Source organism: Gorilla gorilla, chromosome 5, assembly GCF_029281585.2.
Source record: "Gorilla gorilla gorilla isolate KB3781 chromosome 5, NHGRI_mGorGor1-v2.1_pri, whole genome shotgun sequence".
Taxonomy (NCBI): Eukaryota; Metazoa; Chordata; class Mammalia; order Primates; family Hominidae; genus Gorilla; species Gorilla gorilla.
Window position 1 is genome coordinate 116,191,150 of NC_073229.2, and position 22,324 is coordinate 116,213,473.

At 34.6% G+C, this 22,324-nt stretch overlaps 1 long non-coding RNA gene across 1 annotated transcript; it reads right to left on the minus strand.

Annotated features, from left to right (window-relative positions):
- Window positions 1–442: 442 nt before the first annotated feature.
- LOC129534072 (uncharacterized) lies at window positions 443–3,220 on the minus strand. The gene is made up of 3 exons (XR_008680494.1): window positions 2,983–3,220; window positions 2,318–2,446; window positions 443–543 (listed from the first exon to the last, which is right to left on the minus strand). It is a non-coding gene; the product is annotated as an uncharacterized lncRNA (long non-coding RNA).
- Between the last annotated feature and the right edge of the window lie 19,104 nt (window positions 3,221–22,324).

Genomic DNA, 22,324 nt, shown 5'->3' on the forward strand with positions numbered 1-22,324 from the left:
GGGATTACAGGAGCCTGCCACCATGCCTGGCTAATTTTTTTGTATTTTTAGTAGAGACGGGGTTTCACCATCTTGGCCAGGATGATCTTGAACTCCTGACCTCATGATCCACCCGCCTCGGCCTCCTAAAGTGCTGGGATTACCAGCGTGAGCCACCGTGCCCGGCCTTTATTTTTATATGATGTTACTTCACTGTTCATAATTTACTGGTCACAATGAAGTTCTTGTAAAATTTGGGAAAACTAGACCCTTACATGGTCTTTCAAAGTTTTTATATGCTAAATGTAGGATTTTGGTGGCCGCATTTCCCAGCATATAAAGAAAGCTATACCATATTGAAGGTCACTTATATTAATATAGAGGAAAGAGATAAAAAATAGAATTCAAATTTTAGAGGTATATTCTTTACTGGTTCCAGTGTTGAGAAGCCTAGCTACACCTTGCCTTGTTTGTAGTTTTGTTGTCCATCTCTTCTTTGGATTCTTCTACCCAATGCAGTCCTCATTCTTCAACCAAAAGAATAATTTTGGGGGTAAATTTCTCCTAGGGAAATGAATAAAATAATGTCTCAGAACCATCATCTCAATATGGATTTATAGGAGATTCAGTGAACCACTTACTATTGCCCTAAATTGGCCACTTTGATAGAATCTTGGGGAGAGGTAACCCTAAGAGTATCCTAAAGAAAGCAAAAAAAAAAATGGTACTAGGCATCTCAGGATTTTATTAAGTTTTGCAAATACACACACAGATGCACACCCCAACCCCCAACAATAAGCAACAGAACAATACTTCTTCCAACTATTAACTTCCCAGTTAGTATAATAAGATGGCAGTATGAATTTAGAACAGTAATAAACAAAGGCTTTAAATTAGGACATGTTGTCCATTAGTGAGTGTCGTGGCTTTATCCTCCTTTTGTTATGATAAACTCCCTTCTCTCTTCAATGGCATATACATGGAGGGAACCTGCAGGGATACCAGCAAGACTCACATATGAATCTGCTTAAGAGCCAGCATTAGGATGCTGGTGATCTGGTTGGCGGTGGTGTGGAAATCACTGGGTGATCATTCTTTTTTTTTTTCTTTTTTTTTTCTTTTTTTTTTTGAGACGGAGTCTCGCTCTGTTGCCCAGGCTGGAGTGCAGTAGTGTGATATCGGCTCAATGCAGCCTCCACCTCCCGGGTTCAAGCAATTCTTCTGCCTCAGCTGCCTCCTGAATAGCTGGGACTACAGGTGTGTGCTGCCTTGCCCAGCTTATTTTTGTATTTTTAGTAGAGATGGGGTTTCACCATGTTGGCCAGGATGCCCTTGATCTCCCGACCTTGTGATCTGCCCACCTTGGCCTCCAAAAGTGCTGGGATTATAGGCGTGAGCCACCGCACCTGGCCTTGGGTCATCATTCTTGAGCAGAAAAGCAGTGACAGTTAAGGAGGAAGTCTTGCAGCAGCAAGACATTTTGTCTTTCCAATTCCTGAGTCTTCACTCGCAAAAGGAAAAAGATGGGATGCCCCACTAGAGGGAGGAGAGGAGAAGCAGAGAGCAGGCCCAAATCCCTCTGGGTCCATCACTGACGGAAGGGAAGGAGAAGAGCAAGACATTGGAAGCGCAACTGAATTTTTATCCTTGATGGAATTGTTATACTTAAAAGTGACCAAAGAATTTTAAAAAACTAAAATCATTTTAAGTTTAGATTGTTCAATGAACTAGTTACATATGCAGCATTTTTTCCAACATTCACAGTAATGGCAGAGATAAAACATGTTGGAGTGTGTGTGTGTGTGTGTGTGTGTGTGTGTGTGTGTGTGTGTGTGTGTATTTCTGGAGAGAAGGGGGACAGCTTTCACAAAAACGTGGAAGATCATAAGCTTTGAGATCAAATAGAGACCAGAGATAATCTATTCCAAAGACTCAAAAGAGGTAATGAGAAAGCAAACTCACATAACATATCCTGCCAAGTGCACATACCCTTCTGAAGGTCATGGGTGGCCTTTCCCATAAAGATTCAGAGCGCATGCTGCTTCATGGCTTCAAACATTTTCCCCTTGTTATTTGGTTTTCTTAACATCACCCATCATCTGAAAAGCCCCTCAAAACACTGAAATCATAACTTTTCCTGGTTTAGAATGAATCTTAATTTGTTTCCCCATGCCTTGCTAGGAAAATGGCTGGGTACTAGGTGACAACTATCAGCTATTTTCAGCGTTAACAGACCTTACAGGTACTGAATAATTATGGCTGCATGTTTTGAATGTTAACATTTTCACATGAACAGGGAGTGCCATTTGGCCTGCAATGCTTTGCTTAAATATCTTACTTTGTAGGTCTTTGGATCTTTCATCCAGCAGGATTTTTATTCTTCTTTAGTCACTTGTTCAGGGTGGGCCTTGTGATTACCTTATATTCTTCTGTTGGCATCCAAGCAAGCTCTTGAGTAGATGTGGGGCTGGGGACATAAAAGAGAATGCAGTCCTCAGAAGGTTATACCAGATTTTCATAAAGACTCGTAAATGTAAAAGAGCTGTTAAATTAGGTATGTGTAATGTTGAGAAGAAATACCTAAACTTTTCATTGTTCACATAGTTTTAGATACATTTTTTAATAATATACAGGATATTTTTGTCATTTTAAATACTGCCTTTAACCAGCATTGTCTTATAAAAGGCCACATTTTAACATACAAGAGCAGCATCTTTATTACTACACTATACAATATATAATTAACTCATAAATGATTCAGCTTCGTTAGCATAAAAAAGAATTATAGCACAAGCTTTTGTAAGCATGTGTTAAGGTTATTGTCGTTGCTATGGCAGGCTTCATGATACTCTGATACTCTTAGGAGCCTTCCTGTCTTTAGCTCTGAGAGGTTATCTATTAGATTCTAAATCAGAGGGTGTTTGTTCTTAAAATCCCATTATGGTTGTTATTATTAGAAAGGCAAAAAAGTAAAAGACAGCCCATGCTCTAGATAAGACTTACCTATAGTCAGTCCTCAGACTCTCCAGTCAGCAAAAGTTCGTCAAAGGATGATGAGAAAAAGAATAAAGAGAAAGAATACTATAGGAGGAAAAAAGAGTATAAGAGGAAGGTAGCTGCAAAAAGTAGAGGCAAGGAGCAGAAAAAGGAGCACGTAGAATGAGGAGAGGAGCTGGTAGGATGAGCAGGATTGAGTTTGAGAGAAGAGAGGGAAAGGAGGAGAGAAGTAGGAATAAGAGAACAGAAGATGAAGACGGGGAGGAAATAATTGAGTGGTGCACACAGTGCACGGCACAGAAGAGTCTCCCGGGAACAGCTCAGGATTCTTGAACAGGTCTTACTGCTTCCAAAACTGTCTTCTCATAGGGGTCAAGATTTTAGAAACAGGAAATATGAAGCCTTTTGAAAGGTTCACTATACATGTTATTTGGATTGAAAAACATGATTTTTATTGTCTGGTATTTTAAAACTTTCAACTGGAAAAATGTTTGAACATTTTTTACATTTTAAAATTTGTAATGTGCATTTTGGGACTTTATTCTTCCTAAAAATACATGGAATTCATGTTGTAAAAGAAATGAGATCAGAGCAACTCTCTTTTCCACGTTAACTGTATTTCATTTACTCTTTTCATTTATTGAATATTCTTCTAACAACATTTTAACTGGTGCAAAGTAGTTCAGTGTACTAGAATTCTGTGAACCATTGTTTATTTATTCCATTCCCATGAGGGGGTTTTTTAGGGACACATTTGATGTTTTCAGTTTGCCTTCTGCATTGTAAACTGAAGAGTACTAGAAAATCTTTATATATACATTTGTGTGCATATTATTTATTGTTTCCTTAGCATCCATTACATAAAGATAATTCAAATTAATGAGTTTGTGAATTTTCTGGTTTTTTATTACTCATTATCAAGTTGTTCCTCAAAAAGTTATTGATTGACATCCTTCTAGCATTACGTGAATAGCACCTAGTTTAGAATGTTTCTACATTTCTCAATGATTAGTGAAAATGTGGAATTATTCTACTTATCTGAATGATATGCAATTGAAAAAAATGTTTTGAAGATTAAAGGGGGCTATAATAATCTTAATAAGAACAAAGAATAAGAAATTATCTCTACCAGTGGTTTCAAAAAATTCCTTAAATAATGTTCTAAAGACAGTATAAATGTTTGGATGGGAAGAACTGGTTATTAATACTAAAGTCAGGCCTATAGACTTAAAAATCCACTGCTATTTGACTAAAGACCTTACTTTTTCTTTTCTTCCCATCTCTGGCTGCAGGTTATAAACAAATTACTTATGGAGTTATATAAATGATCATCTTCTGCCAAAATTATCCAAATCAGCTCTTTAATATACTTTGCTGTATATTCTGTGCATACCAGCTTTAGTTTACATAAGGTACATTTTAAGCTTTTTCCAGTGTAGAAGAGTTTGTCTATTTGCATTCAAATGTGACTCATAAATTATTTTGATAACTTACTCTAATAAATACTGAAACTATAATAAGTTCTTAAGTATTAGAACAATTAAAACATAGTCATATCAATTATATTTTAAGGTTATAAAACGGTACCTCCAAATATAATCATTTCAATTGAGTTCAGAGAGTGCCCTTCACCGAAACCATACACAGAAAAGGAGAATCTGAACTTATATAACTGATAAAATAAAATTATCATTTATGAAGGAATTTAAAAATTGATACTGATTCCTTAAAATCCATTCTAAAAACTGATTGACAGTTATAAATAAATATAGTGTTTTTCAATAGCTTCAACTTTTGGCCATCTCAAAAAGCTTTATTAAATAATTTTAATAGAAAATTTGTTTCACCATAAATCAGCTTTTTTTTCTCTCTCTCTTTCAGACTTTCCTTAGTCTTTTCCTTTTATCTATTTCTCAACATTTCCGCCCTCTGCACCCCTGCTCCCTGAGCAACTTAATACTCAAAACTAAAATTATTATTTTGCCTCTAATAAATCATGTCTCAAAATGAAATTTATCCTGGAAAATAAATCTGGATTTAGAAAGCACACATTCTATGGAGAGGAAGAAAATAAAGATCTAAATTGAAAATGAGGATGGTTTTATAATCAGTTAGCTGAAAATAGGAGAACTGCCCAAGTGAAAATTATATATCTTTTCTACCGAGAGAATATTCGAAGCTGATAATATATTTTAGGTAGAATGATTTAAAGTAATTGCAGCAGTCAAATTTAATGTAAAGGAGAGATGCCAAAAGTAAGAAGAAATCTGAGGGTTGTTCCTAATTAGAGAGCAAGATGGATTTGAGTTCTTTTTTGTGGTGGATGGGATTCCTCCCTTTCCACATTATTTAGACATGTGCATTAGTCTTTATAATTTTTTAAATTATTTAAATATTATTTAACTATTATCACTTACTTGTAATCATTTTGTGTTTTAATAAATGGCTAGAATTTTTCAGTTTATGAGAACTAAATTTTGATTATATAAAAAAATACATCTTCGTTTGTAAGGCATTTCATGTAAGAAAAAAATTAAGTTTCTTCTGATCTATATCTAGGCATATATTTTTTCTCTTTGTACATAGATAAAATTCTCTAAGGCACTCATGAATATTTTGGTGGCTCCCATGGGGGTCTGACATTTCAATGTTTCCTGCCATGCTTGAGAAGGAAGCATTTCAAGAAATTAAAGGCACTGATAAGCAAACCCTTCATTAATAATACAGACTATTAAGTTTTCAGCTCCTGTACTTAAAATTTCCCTATTTTATCTAAAATTAATTTGCAGGTACCATGAACCTTTTTGAAGTCTAAAAAAAAAGAGAGATGAAGTTAAGGGCAAGATTTTTTTAAAAAACGGCTTCATCTACAGTACATCTCTACTCTACAGATCATTTTCTTCTTTATTAAATAATTAATGCCAGCTACACCAGCATGTTTAAATCCTCAACAGATAAGAAATAATTAAGTTAACACCACTCAAAATGATATGTAACATCTCAATCAGTGAGAATTTTTAAGTGGTAACAACGAGAATAAAATTATTGGAAGCTGCACTGTAGGATTTTTTTTTCAGTGTCAAAGGCGCACTCACACAGATGCAAGAAACACCACAATTTAGTGAAGTTGTTGTATCTTCTGCTAAAATGATAATGTTGCTGCCAGCAATCTAATGAATAGTCAGTGGCACACAGATGCTACTCTCCTGGCTTATGCAGTTAGTTCTAAATTTGAAAATTAAAATATGTCTGGATGTTCAGCCCCTTCATTGCCCCCCTTTACCATTCTTACCTATACTAAATTGCTTGAAACAAAGAGCTTTAATAATCCCAACCCTCCCTTTCAAGCTCAAGGAGCTGTCAATAGCCGTGAACAGTAGAAATGTGTGTGTGTGTGTGTGTCTGTGAGCACATGCACACACACACACGTGCATGCATGAGTGTGTCTTTGTGGGTGGGTCTCTTTCTTTTCTCACTCAATTTGCTGAAGCAGCTATATTCCACTCTAGACCTCTGGAAAACTATCCATTTGCATTTGCCTGTGAATGGCTACATGCCATAGGTAGTGATCAGTTAAAGTAAAGAAAATACACCGTAAAAAGTGGCTTCCAGCAAACACACTCCTTGCATTTCTTTTGACAGCTCACCTGACATTTAGTTGACCTAGACAAATTTGCATATTTTAATTTGATTCCTCCCCACTTCATTTCATTTGCCTTATCTGAGAAATGAGAAAAATAACATGAAACACAAAAGTCCACTAAAAACAACAGCAGAGAGCAATGATTTCCTCTTTTAGCTGCAATTGTCTTCATCGCCCAATACTTCTCATCAACATCATCATGTTGACATTTCATGAATGCTTATTGCACATCAGGTGGACCATTGAATTGTTTCCAAATAATTATGGTTCTTTGGCTTTCCAGCAAAGGAAGTCTAGAAATTCCACCTTTCCAGCCCAGTGGCTGAATGTCTAGGATGACAAGTAATCTGGTTATTCCCTTTTGTTCCTAGGAAAAGGCCTAAAAGTGCACATTAACCCAAAGTCACCACACTGCAGTATAATCATTGTCTGGAGCTGTTCAACTATTCCCAAGCCAAACTCCCAGTCTAAACTGAGTGACCCAAGAAATACTTTGGGCAATTGCAAAGAGTAGGCTAATAGGTGAGTGGCAGCAAATCTCTACTGTCTCAGTTTGAGGGCACCAGTGAGGTGAAGGGACTGAGGCCTTCATGACCTGCTGACAGCAGGGCTCTGCTGACAGGCTTGTGATGTGGATCCACCCAAATGTGATTGGGTCAATCAGAGCAGCAGGGAGAGAGAATCACAGAAAAGGTAAGCATATTTCTGCTGTGTTCCCTCACTGCTTCTTCCAGGACTCTAACCCCTCAACTTATGACTTAACACTATCAAAGCAAGTCAGCCTGAGGATAGACTCCACAAGAGCACTATGTTTTCCAATTGTTCCAGTTATTTTGGTCCCCATGACAAAATCCTTAAGAACACTTAATTTAGGTTGTATGGTAGTACTGTTCATGGTTAATGGCTTATTTTCCCAAAATAACCACAAGGCACTCTACACCACAAACAGCTTATGTTCCAAACGGATGCTATTTGTAGAGTAGTGTTTATTTACTCATCCCTGCTGGATGCTGACTATAGCCTCATGAGTACCCCATACTAACCTATCATTGCACTTACTCATAATATTGAATGTGTCTTCTCCTTTATAGCAGAAATTCTGTCTCAGTCATCTTCTATCCCCGTTCCTAGCACAAAGTCTGGCAGAGACATGTACTCATCAAATATGTTTTTAAATGAACTGAACTGAGGCAATGTATCTTATTCATTTATTCATGCATGTAACAGTTTTTTTTCTGTAAGTAGTAGTTTGATCCATTAGTTATGGCACCTATAGTTAAAGATAGCCCAACTCTTTTCCTGAATACCTCTGAGGAACTAAACAGCATGAAATCATTACCTAAGAAGTGTTCAAAAACTATCTTGATATGTGGTTTTTAAATTTTTATTTGTATAAACACTGACAGTCCTATGTATATAATAGGTTTTTAGAATTAGAGGAAGCAAAATGTATTAGTCAGGGTTTTCCAGAGAAACAGAACCAATAGGATTTGTATATGTGCTTGAGTGTGAGTGTGTCTACTCACTCAACTATGGAGGCTTGGCAAGTCCAAAAATCAGCAGGGTCCAATATGGACCCAGGGAAGTTGACGTTGTAGTTCAAACCTGAAGGTAGTCTGGAGGCAGGATTTTATCTTCTTTAGGGAACTTCAGTCTGTTTTCTCTTAAGGTCTCAACTGATGAGACAAGTTCCACCCACATTGTGGAGGACAATCTGCTTTACTCAAAGTCTATTGACTTTCATGTTGATCTCACCTAAAAATCACACTCCCAGCAACATGCAAACTGGTGTTTGACCAATATCTAGGTTCCTGGTCTCACCAAGCTCGCACACAATATTAAGCATCACACAAATTATTACAATTGAAATTTCTGAAATTTCTTTTCCAGTGATCTCAGTTTAGTGAAGAAAATGCTGGAAATAACTGATAAAATATACACAAAATAAAGATTAGGCTTGACAGCTTAGACTAACTGAAACTTTGTCAACATCTAGTAAGTTTTTCTGCCCATGAATTTAAATTTGTCAATTTAGGAATGATTGCAGTTTGCATGCTTTAGCAAAGTATTATTCAAAAAGTCTTCAATCCACTATTCTAATTGCTGTCATATTTGTTGCATGTCCCCTAAACTCCCCGGAGCTAAAGATCCACAGGAAAGCTTTATAAAAATCTTGGCCCATCCATTGAAATTCAAAACAAACATAAGATTCTTCTCAAATGCCATTTCTCAGAAATCTTCCAGGATAACTAGTTTCCTGTCTTCATCTATGCTTCCATAGTTTATGACATTTACATTTATTTAAATAATCTCATTTTATTTAAATTATTACTATGTAAGTCTATATAAGATTGTGAGCTATACAATTTGACTAGGCAAGGTACTAGTTCCTTGAGTTTCTAAGTGTGGTCCCCAAATCAGCAGCATCAACATCAGCTGGGAACTTGTCAGGTATGTAGAATCACAGGCTCATCTCTGATCTTCTGAAAAATTCTGAGTATTTTAACAAAATACTACAGGTGATTTTATATTAAAATTTGATAAGCACTGTTCTAGATGTTGGTATTAACAGACATGACTAAGGCAAGATTTTCCGATTAAAGAAACTCATGTTCTTGTAAGAAAATCATTATCAATTTCTAGAACAGGCTGTGTTTCCTTTCAGATCATTTGTCAAATCTATTCCACATGCCAAGGATAGGGCTTTTCACCAAATTCCTGAGCTCCTCATGTTTCCCAGGTCACAGCTTAGATGTCAATGCTACATGCAATTCAAAATGAAATATATACTAAGCCATAAAACAAGAGAAATAAATTTAACTAAATTTTTTGTACATCTACACCACTAACACTGCCTAATCAAGTATTATAAAATTGAGTCAAAGTGTTTGTGTGTTATTGTTTTGTTTTATTTTCCCATGTCTGTGTCCATTGCCTAATCACAGGGTGAGGTCTGTCTATTGGAAAGCCATCACTTCCTCAAACATAAGATTGGTTTGTGTCTTTTTTTCCTACTGCCATGAAATTCTAATGAGGACATTACATGTCATTTTTCTGTTTGCTTTTTTAGTTTACCTAGTCTCAGTATGAGAGTAAGTATCATTGTCTAATTCACAATATTACCTTTAGTGTCTTATTCAGAACCTGGGGCCTGGCAAATCCTCAATAAATATTTGTTGATTTTTTTGAAGGAGTGATGAATGCAATTAGATAAGTCACAGTCACACATGTTGGGAAGAAAAGGGCAGATAGAAAGAGAAATTTGAAAAAAAATACTAATTATCAAAGTAGGAGTCCTTTGAGGCTGAGTTGCTTTTTTCCTCTCAATTCTAAAAATTGTAAGTGAGAGTTTATTCAATATGTATTATTGTAGGGACCATAAATTTTACCTTTAATATTTTGAAATTAAATTCACTCTCCTCACCACCACCCCTGAGATTGTAATTATCAGAAAGTAGGCACTGAACAGAAGTGAAGATGATTAGAAAAATAATTTGTTCCTAATGAAATCAGTGGAATGCCACCCTGACCCTATTCAGTTATTTCAGGTACTCAAGTGGCCAACTAAAATTAAAATTTTAAATCCTTAATCTCATGACTAAATCCCTTCCCCCATCCCTATTGAAGGAAATTCTTGACCAAGGTTAAAGAAATGCCTCCTTAAATTTGATCAAATATTTCCATTTTAACTTTAAGAAACATTTGCAGAGTTTGATATTTCTCTCAGGTGTTTGCAGGGGTTTTAGTTTTAATATCATTTTTCTTAATGTGCTAGCTATTATTTTTACATAAATAGTTTAGCAGCAGGCTATAGATTAAATCCTGAAGTACACTGTATTCTTAGTATTTCTGAAAATAAATACAAGCACACAGAAGAAACATTTATGAAAAATGACACATTTTCTATATATTCAGCTGAAAAAACAGAAGTTTATTAAAGAAAACAAGAGATGATTTTTAACGGTGGAAGATAATGCCCCAAATAAACATGAATAGGATCAGTTCTTTGAAAAATCTCTGGATCTTGTTATGGTCAGTTTCAATGGTTCTGATGACAACTTTAATGATGGATTTAGAAAGGCATGGGCTACATTTGTACAAAACTAAGAGTAAGCAGCTGGGAACAGCTGAGGGGACATTCGTATGACAACTGGCATTGGGGAACGAGTGAGTAATGGCCACAAATCTGTAGGCTTGTAGGGCATGACCAATTTCAGTAAACCACTTGAGTCAGCTCTGTTCAGCATCTATCTCTAGGCATTACAGAGATGCCTATCATTACTGCTCCTTAGTGCTCAGGTAAAGATATTAGAAAGATTGGCAAATTACCTTGACCTAATTAACTGAAGTTCAAACTGGGGCAGTATTTTATGTACGCTAAATCATTATGAACTTGGGTGTGGCTATCTTCAGCATATAGTGATGTCTTATAATTTTGCACACATGTAGCATTCATATTGGCAAAGTATTGAAAAATATTTAAATTAATCTTTCCTACTATGGTTTAATAATTTGTAATATTCCTGTAGTAAAGATGAAGGAACTGAGGATGAATAAATTAAACTGTCAGCCTAATTATACTCAAATATAAGAAGGACATATGTGGTAGAATCTAACATAACAATAAAGGACCATGAAGTTTTCATGGCCAGCACTACCTGACATCATTTCTCATGCATAACTGTGACTCACTTGTTGATAATTCTCACAGTGACAGAAGAAGCATCATCCTCCTGGTAGTATTACTGGGTAGTATTACCAGATGATTCTGATACTTTCACTCATATCTAGAGAGAATCACTGATCTGAAAGGATGACATTCATAAATTTCAGGAGGGCCTGAAATTAAATCTGGTAATTATTTATTGTAAAACATTTGCTACATTTTGTTTTCACATTTTGCTACATTTTGTTTGTTTTGCCACATTTCATTTTCAATAATTTGTGGGAATTATTTATTCCAAAATACTGCTATATTTTGTTTTGCTACATTCGTTTTGTTTGTAGCTATATTTTGCTACTTTTTAAATTGAAAATGTCATTTTCAATAAAGTGACATTTTTCAGAATTGAATGCCATTGATTTGTGTTTGCAGTTGAATAAAGAAATACTCAATTATCCTTAGCACCTATTATATAAGAATCACAAAGTACAAATTTTCACCCATTAGACCATGCCAGTAATTCTCAATATTTTATCATATTGGATTCTTACAAGACTTTCCATGGCTCTCCATTTGGAGTGAAACTCACTCAATTTCTTAAGTCACAGATGTTTTCTAGCTGCCAAGAAAGGGTATGAAAAGTACCCTATATTGATTTAAATACTTTTAAGATTCTGGAAGAATATAATTGTGCTTGTCTGAAACAAATATCTTTCTTTATATGCCAATCATGAACCTCGCCATCTTCAGAAACTAGATCTAAACTCACCTTTCTTAGAATGTCATTCCCGATGACTAATAGTTCCAAATTGTTCTGTTCACTCCTTGTTCAGTGACCTTTACCATAGACACGTCACAGACATTTGTGTTTCTGTAGCTCTTTTCATTCTAGGCACTGATTTGAGTCCCTTGTTTAATTCTTACAAAATAATGAATATAGCAGTACAATTATGAATATAGTACTACAATTATGAATAATTAATGAATATAGTACTACAATTTTCACCCGTTAGCAGATGAGAAAGCTGTACCCAAGAGATATTAAGTAGTGTGACAATAAACAGACATATTAGTGAGAGATAGAATCAGGATTTGAACCCAGACTAGAAAATTTCAGTGGTCATGCTCTTAACCAGCATGCAGTATTGTCTCTCAGGAAGAGAGTGATTTATAATTCATTTTATTCCCCACTGAGACAGAGATATTCTTTTTTACTAAAATTAATAAATCGACATGTTTCATATTGACAGATGCAGGAGGAAGATAAGGGATCCTACCCAGGGCCTTGCCTGGGCATGGCTGGACAGGGGGCCTACCTGTGCACTGGGAGAATGGGGTGGAGCCACTGGGAATTCACACCTTATGCAGGGGGAAGGAGCCTGGCCTCTTCAGCTCCTGTGTGGTGGCCTGGTATTCAATCTGTGAGGTGGGAGCCTGTGGGCAGGACCCCTTTTTTCACTGAGAGCTTTCGTTTAATAAATTCCATTATCCTCACCTTTCAATGTGTCTATGTGCCTAATTTTTCCTGGTACTGTGACAAGAACCTTGACTTTAGCTGAACTAAGGAGCAAAAAGTCCTGCCTCAATATATGTCATTCGGGTATTTAGTCCTGTAGAACAACATTAATATGCATTTTTCATAAGATTTTATAATCTGATTCTGATAACTTGTGAAACTTGGTAATTCTCAAGGTCACGCTGTACTTCAATTCTGTCCTTCAAGGTGCTAAATAACCCTTCCCAATCTGATGTTATTAACTAAGTAAATGAGCATGTTTTGAGATGATTGATGGAATTATTAAATAGCACTCATCCTAGGACTAACCCCATTAGTCATGTTTCCCAACTTTGATATTGAACTATTTGGACTACCACTGTGAAACAAATTATACACCTATGTGGTAGTAATATGGTAAGTATCTCAGCTTCTCCAATCCTTTCTGGAAGTAAGGGGGGCATTAAAAAACATAGTTCAAAATTCAAAAATGTTCTTAATCACTTTTATTAATTGATGAGATGGTCAGATTAAGCAAAAACCTTCCTAAGTTAAGAGAATAATTAACTACTTAATTAAAATATTTACTAATTTTTAAACTCTTCATAATTTTTAATTTTAATATGGAAGAAAAATTCATCTGATAGCATTTGTTTCCTCATGAAATAATTCTTATTATTTTACAATGTCTATTGGTGATATTGAGATTTATGTACTCAAAAACAAAACAAGAGCTCTTCAAATGTCAATTTTTTCAGTTAAAAATGTATACGTAGAATTTGACTTTTTTTCTGAAATTTCTTTTGCATTAACTTCAAAATATAATTGCAATACATTTTAAGTCTGTAAAATAAAGTTTTTTAAAAATTCGCACGCTTACCTGCCAAGAGTACACGTTTTTCTTATATATGAAGATAGTCACAGAACTCAATTTTATGAAGAAGCATCAAATCCCCTTGACTGTGTTGCTTTTATGTTGTTATTTATTTGTTTTATGTTTAGCTTGATTCCATCTATTTTTTTGATAAGAATTTGTTGCTACATTCTTCTCCAAAACTGATTGGATCGCATTGCACTTGATGATTGTGCTACCTAATTAAATAAATAATTAAAAGGCTATTTTACCCTTTACATTTCCTTACAACTTTTCACTGTGATACTCTGGTGAGGGTTTGTCTGAAATTATAGCTCTCCAAATCAACATGTAATATCCTGTTCCCGATCTTTAATAAATTGTATCTAAATTTCACCTGGCTACCTACCATTGCAATTAATTTAACTTTCAGTTCAATCTGGGGCTACTGCTTTTGTTTTCTAGATGGTATAGAACAAAGGTTGAATTGGGAGCTCTACACTACACCCAGTTTAGGATTTAATTAACCACTAAAGTTAAAAGCTAGGGCAGTCCCCAATAAGCTGACAGTAAAAGTCATGGCTGCCCTAAACCTGGTAAGAAAGAAACTGTGAGTTTTAAATTGAGATCACTACCAGCATAGCCGTGGGTTTCGGCAGTGACAAACTGTAGTTACAGATTCCAACAGCCCCTGATGAAAAGCAGTTCTCATTCCCTAATGCTTTATGGGAGAGCTGCAGCTTCTTGGAATATTTTTCAAGCAGAAAACCATCATCATGACAACACTAGAGTAAAAGAGGGCAAAAAAAAATTTTCTTTCTGGTAGGGAAATAAAGACATCTTAAGCTTGACTTCAAAAGCTCTCTACAGCAAACAGTGGCTGTGGAAATACCGTTTCATCTTTGCCTCTGGGATATTATTAAGCTTTTCTAGTAGCTCTAACTGCAGGAGAAGGGATTACAGAAGTTGCTGCTGTGTAGCTGCCTGCCATACAAATTTCTGGAAAAGCTGGGATCATGGATTTGTATTAGGACCAGTGATTAGCCAACCCCAAGAAGCTGACCTGGTAATGAATACAGCAACACATTCCTTTTCACACCATACAAATAAAAACATGCAAGACACTCCCATTCCTTGCTGAAGTGTCAAAGACTTCTCTTTGGTCATAGTTTGCAAAACACAAGTAGGGCTACTTCTAGCTGCACCTACTGCAGCATGCATAGTCTAGTAATGCGATTCCCACGGCATCAGTTACGGTTGTGTCAGCATTTCCTTGATGAATCCCTACCTTCAAAAGGTTATAGCTCCATTGTTTAAAAATCCACCAGCAGCTGCAATGACCCATGCAGTCCTGCTGTGGAAACTATACCGTATCATTTTAGCACAGAGAGTAGGAACTCAATAGAAATTAGTAACCAAAGGTATTTTTTATTATAATTTATTTTATTTGACTGCTCAATACGATTTCTTTCAAAATCATTTTTCAGCTGAATGTAACTAGTGTCCATTTGATATGGATGGATTGCTCATTATCTTGAAAAAGGAAAAATAAACCAATTCAATTTTTAAAATAAAAGAGTATACATAGAGTACATTTAAATATATCAAAGATTTGTAACTGAGATTGAGTAAAATTTAGTTTCTCTGAGTAAATAATAATACCCATAATGTGGCTAAGTCTCCTAACAAAATAAAATTAATGATGGCTACTAAATAATGACTTTATGCCTTTACAGTTAGTATTTTGTTCTTATAGTTTAGAATGCAATAATGAATAATCTAAAATGTAAGGTGTATGTATGTATATTACATCAGTTGTGGAAAATGCAATACTTTTAGCCGGTAAATTTATCTTCTTAGGACAAAAATGAGTCATAATATACAATGATGGACCTAAAATGTACAATCAAGATTGAGCCACAAGGTATTTTTAAACATAGAATGAAATTATTTTTAACCAACATTAACATTGCCTTGATTTGATTTGAGCAAAAGCTGCTACATTTGACAACCCTCCTATAGATACGACTGATTGTAATATATTGCTGTTTTTAAAAGATCCTAATAATTTGCCCTCCACAGAAGAGGTTTATATTCTTAATTTTTCTATGTAGTTGAAATATCAAGAAATCATTCTATGATCATTTTCATATTCTATGCCTTGTCTAGTTCATCAGTGTGGTACATTAGTGCAGCCTCACAATTATTATTTTCCTCAATTTTATTTTTCTCTATCTCACCTTTTTAAATTCAATGTATTTTACAACATCTACAATCATTTTCTGATAATAGAGATTTATCGTAAAGGAAGATCACACAGTAAATCTACCTCTCCCAAATTTACACTGAAAATGTATGCTTTTAAACAAAGACTTTATAAACATTTAGTCGACTATTGTATTTTCTTGTTTGAGGCTATCTTTAGTCCATAAATAGTAAGATCTGATCTTGTAGATCAGTATACTTTAGTAGATATTCAATAAAAAGCAACAATGAAAGTTTTAATTAATCCACTAGTTGAAGAAAAATTACATCTATCTACCCACCTATTTAATTTGAGAAGAATAATATGGTTCTACAATACAGCTTGAAATTAATGTAACACTTTTAGATTTCATAATACTTCAAGCTTTAAAAATGTTTTCAAAATATAAAATTCAATTAAACAATCAGCTGATTTGAAAACATCCATTTAACAATGGTTTTTTAAAGCCCTACTTAAATGAATTAAATAATATCGTGAAATATACCCATGTACCTTAACTTAAGACTATGAATGTATCACAACAAGTGATTCAAATTATCACTTATTTTTAGTGAAGCTAAAATTACCTTTAGAGTTTTAAAAATAGTTTAAAGTTCTGGGGTTGGTTCCTTTTTGAGAAGTAACTATTTGCATTCCATCTCTTGACATGAAGCTTTAAATATCAAAGTGCTTTGATGAATAATAAATACAAATATAAATGAATAAACAATCTGATGCCAGGAAAGAGGGAGATAAATATTCAAAGGAGGTGACTTTGTGTTTTGTTTGTTTATTTTATAATGTATTTTGCATTTGGCCTAGTCAACAAATAGATGAAAACAGAAAAATAAAATAAAATATTTACTATACAGATAAGCTACTCTTTTAGTTCCTCTACTTCCTGGTAAGTCTTAGATGCATAAATCCAATATTCTGTTGTGCAGGATGGTAACTCTGCCTTGGCATTTTATTCTTCATAATATAGTAGGAGTGACCTATGAGTCATGGGGTTTCCAAAATGGTTTTAAAAATCAGTCTTTATGGCAGAAGAAAAACAGTATTTGATTCTCCTGTGGCTGTTGCTGCTCAATCAAATTTATTGCCAGCTTTAGAACCTGGCCAGGAGAAGTGCTCAGTCCTGCTCTTGTTTCACTGATTCAGAAGTACCAACCATAGCCAGCTGAGTTGGAGGGATTTCCCATTTGAGGATCAAGGCATGGTGGCAAGTATTCTACCACTCTGAACTAGAAAACTTCAGAAAAACATGTTTATTTGTATGATATGCTAGGAAAGCCAGGATATATAAACAGATATATAGACTCCATCACTGTTTCCCTGTTTGTCTGGGAAGGTCATGAGTCAGGCTGATGAAATGTAAAAGGCAGTGAGTTGAAGTTTTCCTCCTGCTGTGATCAGATGCTCTTAGGATTCCAGTTGAGGTAATCTTTAAAGGGAACATGGCAGAGCTTTGGAAGCTTTTGGAAGCTTTGCAATCATGACCCACTGGTATCCCATAGGCTTATTGGAGGGGCCAGTATGAGCTAGCTGGAGGTCAGTTTTTATCCTGCTGTTCTTAGATACTCTAAAATTACAGACCATAATCTCTGAAGTAGGACTTTAACTCCCACCATGCAGAGGTGCCAAAAATAAGATACAAACGAAGTCTTTTAAAAAATAAGATAGAAAGCACTTATATACCCATGTGTCTATAATGCTCCAAACTCAAGAATGAGATATATTAAGATTATTTATAATTTACAAAAGACTTACAAATGCCATATGATTTGATTTTCGGAACAATCTTCGGAGTTCATAAGGAACCATTATAAACTATCCCTCCTTTTAAAAAACAAAACAAAACAACAGAAAACAGAGTTTGTAAGGATTTCCTCTGATAAATAAACAAAAAAAACACAAGCTTCCAGGTCCTGGTCACATGTCTATGGCAGACACCAATACTCATGTTGTAGTAGAATCTCTGCAAAATCCAGACTTTGTTCACACAAGCCTTTTCAGCACAGTATTCAAGGAACACATTGGCAACAGAATACTTCACACAAGAAAGGAAACAAGTTTACTCTCCCACTCTAACGGACCAGTGAAAGGCAAAGATCAGAGAACAGAATATATGACTCCAGCTTGAAATGTTTCCAGTAGTGGGATTTAAGGAGGACCTTATTCTAACCATAAGCAGATGCAATGTCAAATGAGTTTTGTTTTGATACACAGTATTCCTATGCATGTTAATAGTTTATATATTCAAGAAATAAAAACAAATCAGTATGAAATTTTTAAAAATCTGAGCACAAACAGGAACAAATTAATCCCATGTATTTCATATGAATAACACAACCACACTAAAGGAAGGAAAAGCAAAACCAAACCAACTCATACAAAAACGTAAATCAAATGAATGCGTGTAACTTCTGAACACAGATTTTTAGCTGTAATAATCTCAGTCCAAGGAGATAATAAAACCACCTTCAAATCTAGAACTTTTTCCTGTAGTTTGTGTTTGCATAGTGAGGTGGGTCTAGCACTTCTAAATCTATTTTATGTATATTGTCAGGTTGAGTAAATGAGCAAGTGAGCTTGTGTTTAAAGCCTCAGTTCTCACTATGAACGAGGGAACATAGAAATGCAGACTATAAAAGGCATGCAGGAGGTGGATTTAAATTGAAGGTATAAGTATGCACTCAGTATGCATACTCAGTATGCACACACACATACACATGCACAGAAATCTTAGTGCTGTGAGTCAAATAGGCCTAGCAGCAACGATATCCTAACAACAATAAACTCACATTTCATCTTGGTTTGTAAATATGATTCCCCACTGAAAGGAACCAGGACTTGGAGAATTGACTGGATTCATTTCAGGGCTGGAAGGCAAGCCTTAACAATGTTGTAGAATGTAAAAAAGTGCTCAAAATAATAATAATAGTAATAATAATAACAAAAAAATAAGAGCCAGCTGGAAGGAGCTACTAAATCGCCTGGTTTGTTGAAAAGTTGTGATAATATGAGCATAAGCATAAATAAGTACAAAATGGAAAATAATCCATTGAATAAAATAGGAATTTTAAGTTATCACTGATAATAGAAAAATGATGGGTAGATAGATAGATAATTAGAGATACATAGGTATAGATCAATCCACGGAAACACACCTAGATAAGAAAGGAGGTAAGGAGGGCTCTTCATTCCAGTAGAATGTCAACAGATAAATGTGAAGGAAATACTGAAGATAGAAAAATCATTATTTTTCCACCATTGTTATAAAAATTTTTTTGTCACGTATCATCAAAAGATGCTAAATACAGCCATCGAAGTTTACAAAGAAAGTGTCTTTTTACAAATTAGTTAGTATTTATAAAGAAAAAAGAAATATTAATAAATGGACATTATCCAGTAAGGACTCAACCTCACTTTTCTGGGTTTGTGTAATATTTAAGCGTTAATTAAATTGACAGTTTCCCAGTAGGCCCCAATAAATTATTCAGACCATCTTACTAGCACTTTTTAGAAGCCAATTCCTATTGCTATCCCATGGCTTCCCCATCTTAGCTTGTTTTGAATGACACAGAATTGTCCTAGGTAATGACTACTTCTGGCTTTCATTCACAGAGAAAGTCTTTATTCAACAACACTGAGTTAATTTGTCTGTGAGTCACTAAGAACACTTTCTCTGAGTGAAATATAAATAAACCCAGGAGAACCCACAACACAAACATCTATCTGCCCTGGTTCAAGAAGTGAAACCCCTGTGTTTCACAAACTGTGGAATTATCATCATCATCAACAAAAACATCACAACACTTACTGTGTGATAAGAACTTCATATGCATTATCTAATTTAACATTACAAGGAGGAATTTGCTATAACTTGAATCGCCAAGTTTAAGAATATTTATACATAGATTTCCTCCTGTTAGGGGGAGAAGTTTCCTCTACCCTCCTTGGGTTGCTGTCTAGGTCTGAAATAAAAGTTGACAAAGACAGATTAACAGGAGGAAAGCATAACAGATTTATTTAATCAGTTTCATGTGACACAGGAACCTTGAGATAGGAAGAGCCAAAGGCACTGCGGGGTGGTGGCGGGTGGGGGTGGGAAATGCCGATTGTATTCTTTGATGAAACAGACTGAGCAGAGGAACCCAGCAAGGCCTATTTGTTCACATTCTTCTTAACCTGTCTGTGTGGCATTTCTTCCTATGAGGTGTAGGGCAGGACCCCTTCTGGAATGAGGGTCTTATGACCTACCATTAGACAAGGTAGGTCAGAGAATTTCATTACAACCAGCTCTTACACAGAAGGGTGGGAGGAGGTTAGATAAATATTTTTAGGTTTTTATGGCTGGCTTTGGAAAAAAGGGGTTCTGGTTTTTATGACTTACCTTGCGAAGAGGAGTTCTAGTTTGTATGGACTGCCTGGAGAAGAAAAAGAAGCAGGAGGGCAGGAGAAGTGTAGAAAAATCTCACTTCTGAGGCACTCAGTTCAAGGTACTCAGCATGCCACAGCACCATACTTTTGGGTGTCTTGCCTTGAGCACAAGCACTCTCCAAATTATTAGTAATTTAATCTGTTTGCCTGTGTCTTTACACATAAATTTCTTTTTTAAAAATGTTTTATCTAAGGAAACTACATTAATATTTTGGCATAAACAAACTTAAAAATTTATATGCAATTTACTCTATCTGCTGTACCTCCAAAGCAGTTAGCACTCTAATATCTAAACTCCAATTTTTTCTATGATAACTAAAGTTACATCCAAATGTTTCTTTGTTGACACAAGAAAGTTTGATGATTGAAAGCTAAGACGTTATTTTAACAGAGAACATGGGATCTGGGCTGACAAGAATCATTTTTAACTCCATCTCTGTCAACTTTAACTTTATGATTTTAAGAAAGGTATTCACCATCTTGAATCTTATTTTTCTTATCAGCAGAATTTTTTTTTTTTAATGGAGTAGTTGTAAGCTGCCTCCTTCACAGAGCTGTTGTTGTATGGATCAAATTGTGGAGAGAATGGATGTTCAAGTTTTTACGAACTACAAAGTAATGGCCAATCGTTGGTATCAGTTGGATAATCATTTCAAGGATAATCACCTGTACAATTCTAAAATCATTTTACTAAATATCAGAAAGTCATACAAATCCCAAATGATCGAAATAACCTTACAGAAATTTGTAACGACCATCATGGCAGAGCAACAAACTTGTACAGCAATGAAAAACCACAGAATCAAATACAATCTTAATGTGATGACTTTTCTACTTTTTTATATGAAAGGCTTTGATTCTGGGAATATGGTGTTATATTTTCTTTTAAAATGTATCAATATTATTATAGCATATCAAAATCTCTGACAGGTTAAAGAAATTCTGACAGATCTCAAACACTGAATTACAATAGGTACAAATTTCCTTAGAAATTTAAATGAACTGTTAGACCTTACAAAGTGCTACATGTTAGATAATAAATAACTGAGTATGACTATAAAGTACTTTAAATCTGGTGTTTTATATTGCTGAATAATGATAGATTTTATCAACATATTTTATAATAAGGGACCTACAAGTGAATAAAAAATTGAGGGTAAATATTTATATGATTATCAATTCAGAAGACATTTTCTAATATAAAAGCTATGTTGAAGAATGGAGAAGAAACTAAAGAATCAAACAATTGCTGTATATGATTAAATCTATCAAAAATCATATTGTAAGGTAAAGAATACAATTATGTAGTATTTTTAAAAATATAAACTAAAATAATCATAATTCAACACCGTTAATGCAAGTTAAAATAATTACTTAAGCAGTATAAAAATGACGTGAACTTATTTCAGAGAAAAAATACAAATTATATATAAAAACCATGGAAAATATTTCAATTTTTCCTTTATTCACAAATTTTCAGATTGAAATCACTAACAGCTAGTATGGTTTACTACCAAATCTGCAAACATTTTAAGAGTCGTATTTAGAATGAGTGCACTATAAGACTCATCTATTTACTGTACTGGTGAGAGTGTAAATTGGTACAACCTTTTTGGAAAGCAATTTGTCAGTACATACTGAGGTCTGTAAAAAGTTCATAACCTTTAATACAGTAATTTCTCTTCTAGAGCCTTAGCCGAAGGAAAAAAAAAACATTAGACAAACATTTTAGTAAAAAGATGAAAATCATGATGTAATTATAACGGCAAAAACCTATAAGCAACTTAAATGTCTAATGTTCGGATAATAATTCAATGTATTTTAGTGGAGCTATAGATAAAACATGTAGTATGATTAAATGTAGATTCTTAAGCACTATTTAATAGCATGGGATAATGCTTATGATTTACACTTCAGTTAAAAATAAGAAGGCAATTCTCTATCATCTATTTGATCTTAATATAATATGTAGAAACATTTATAACTTCAAATGCACAAATTTGGAA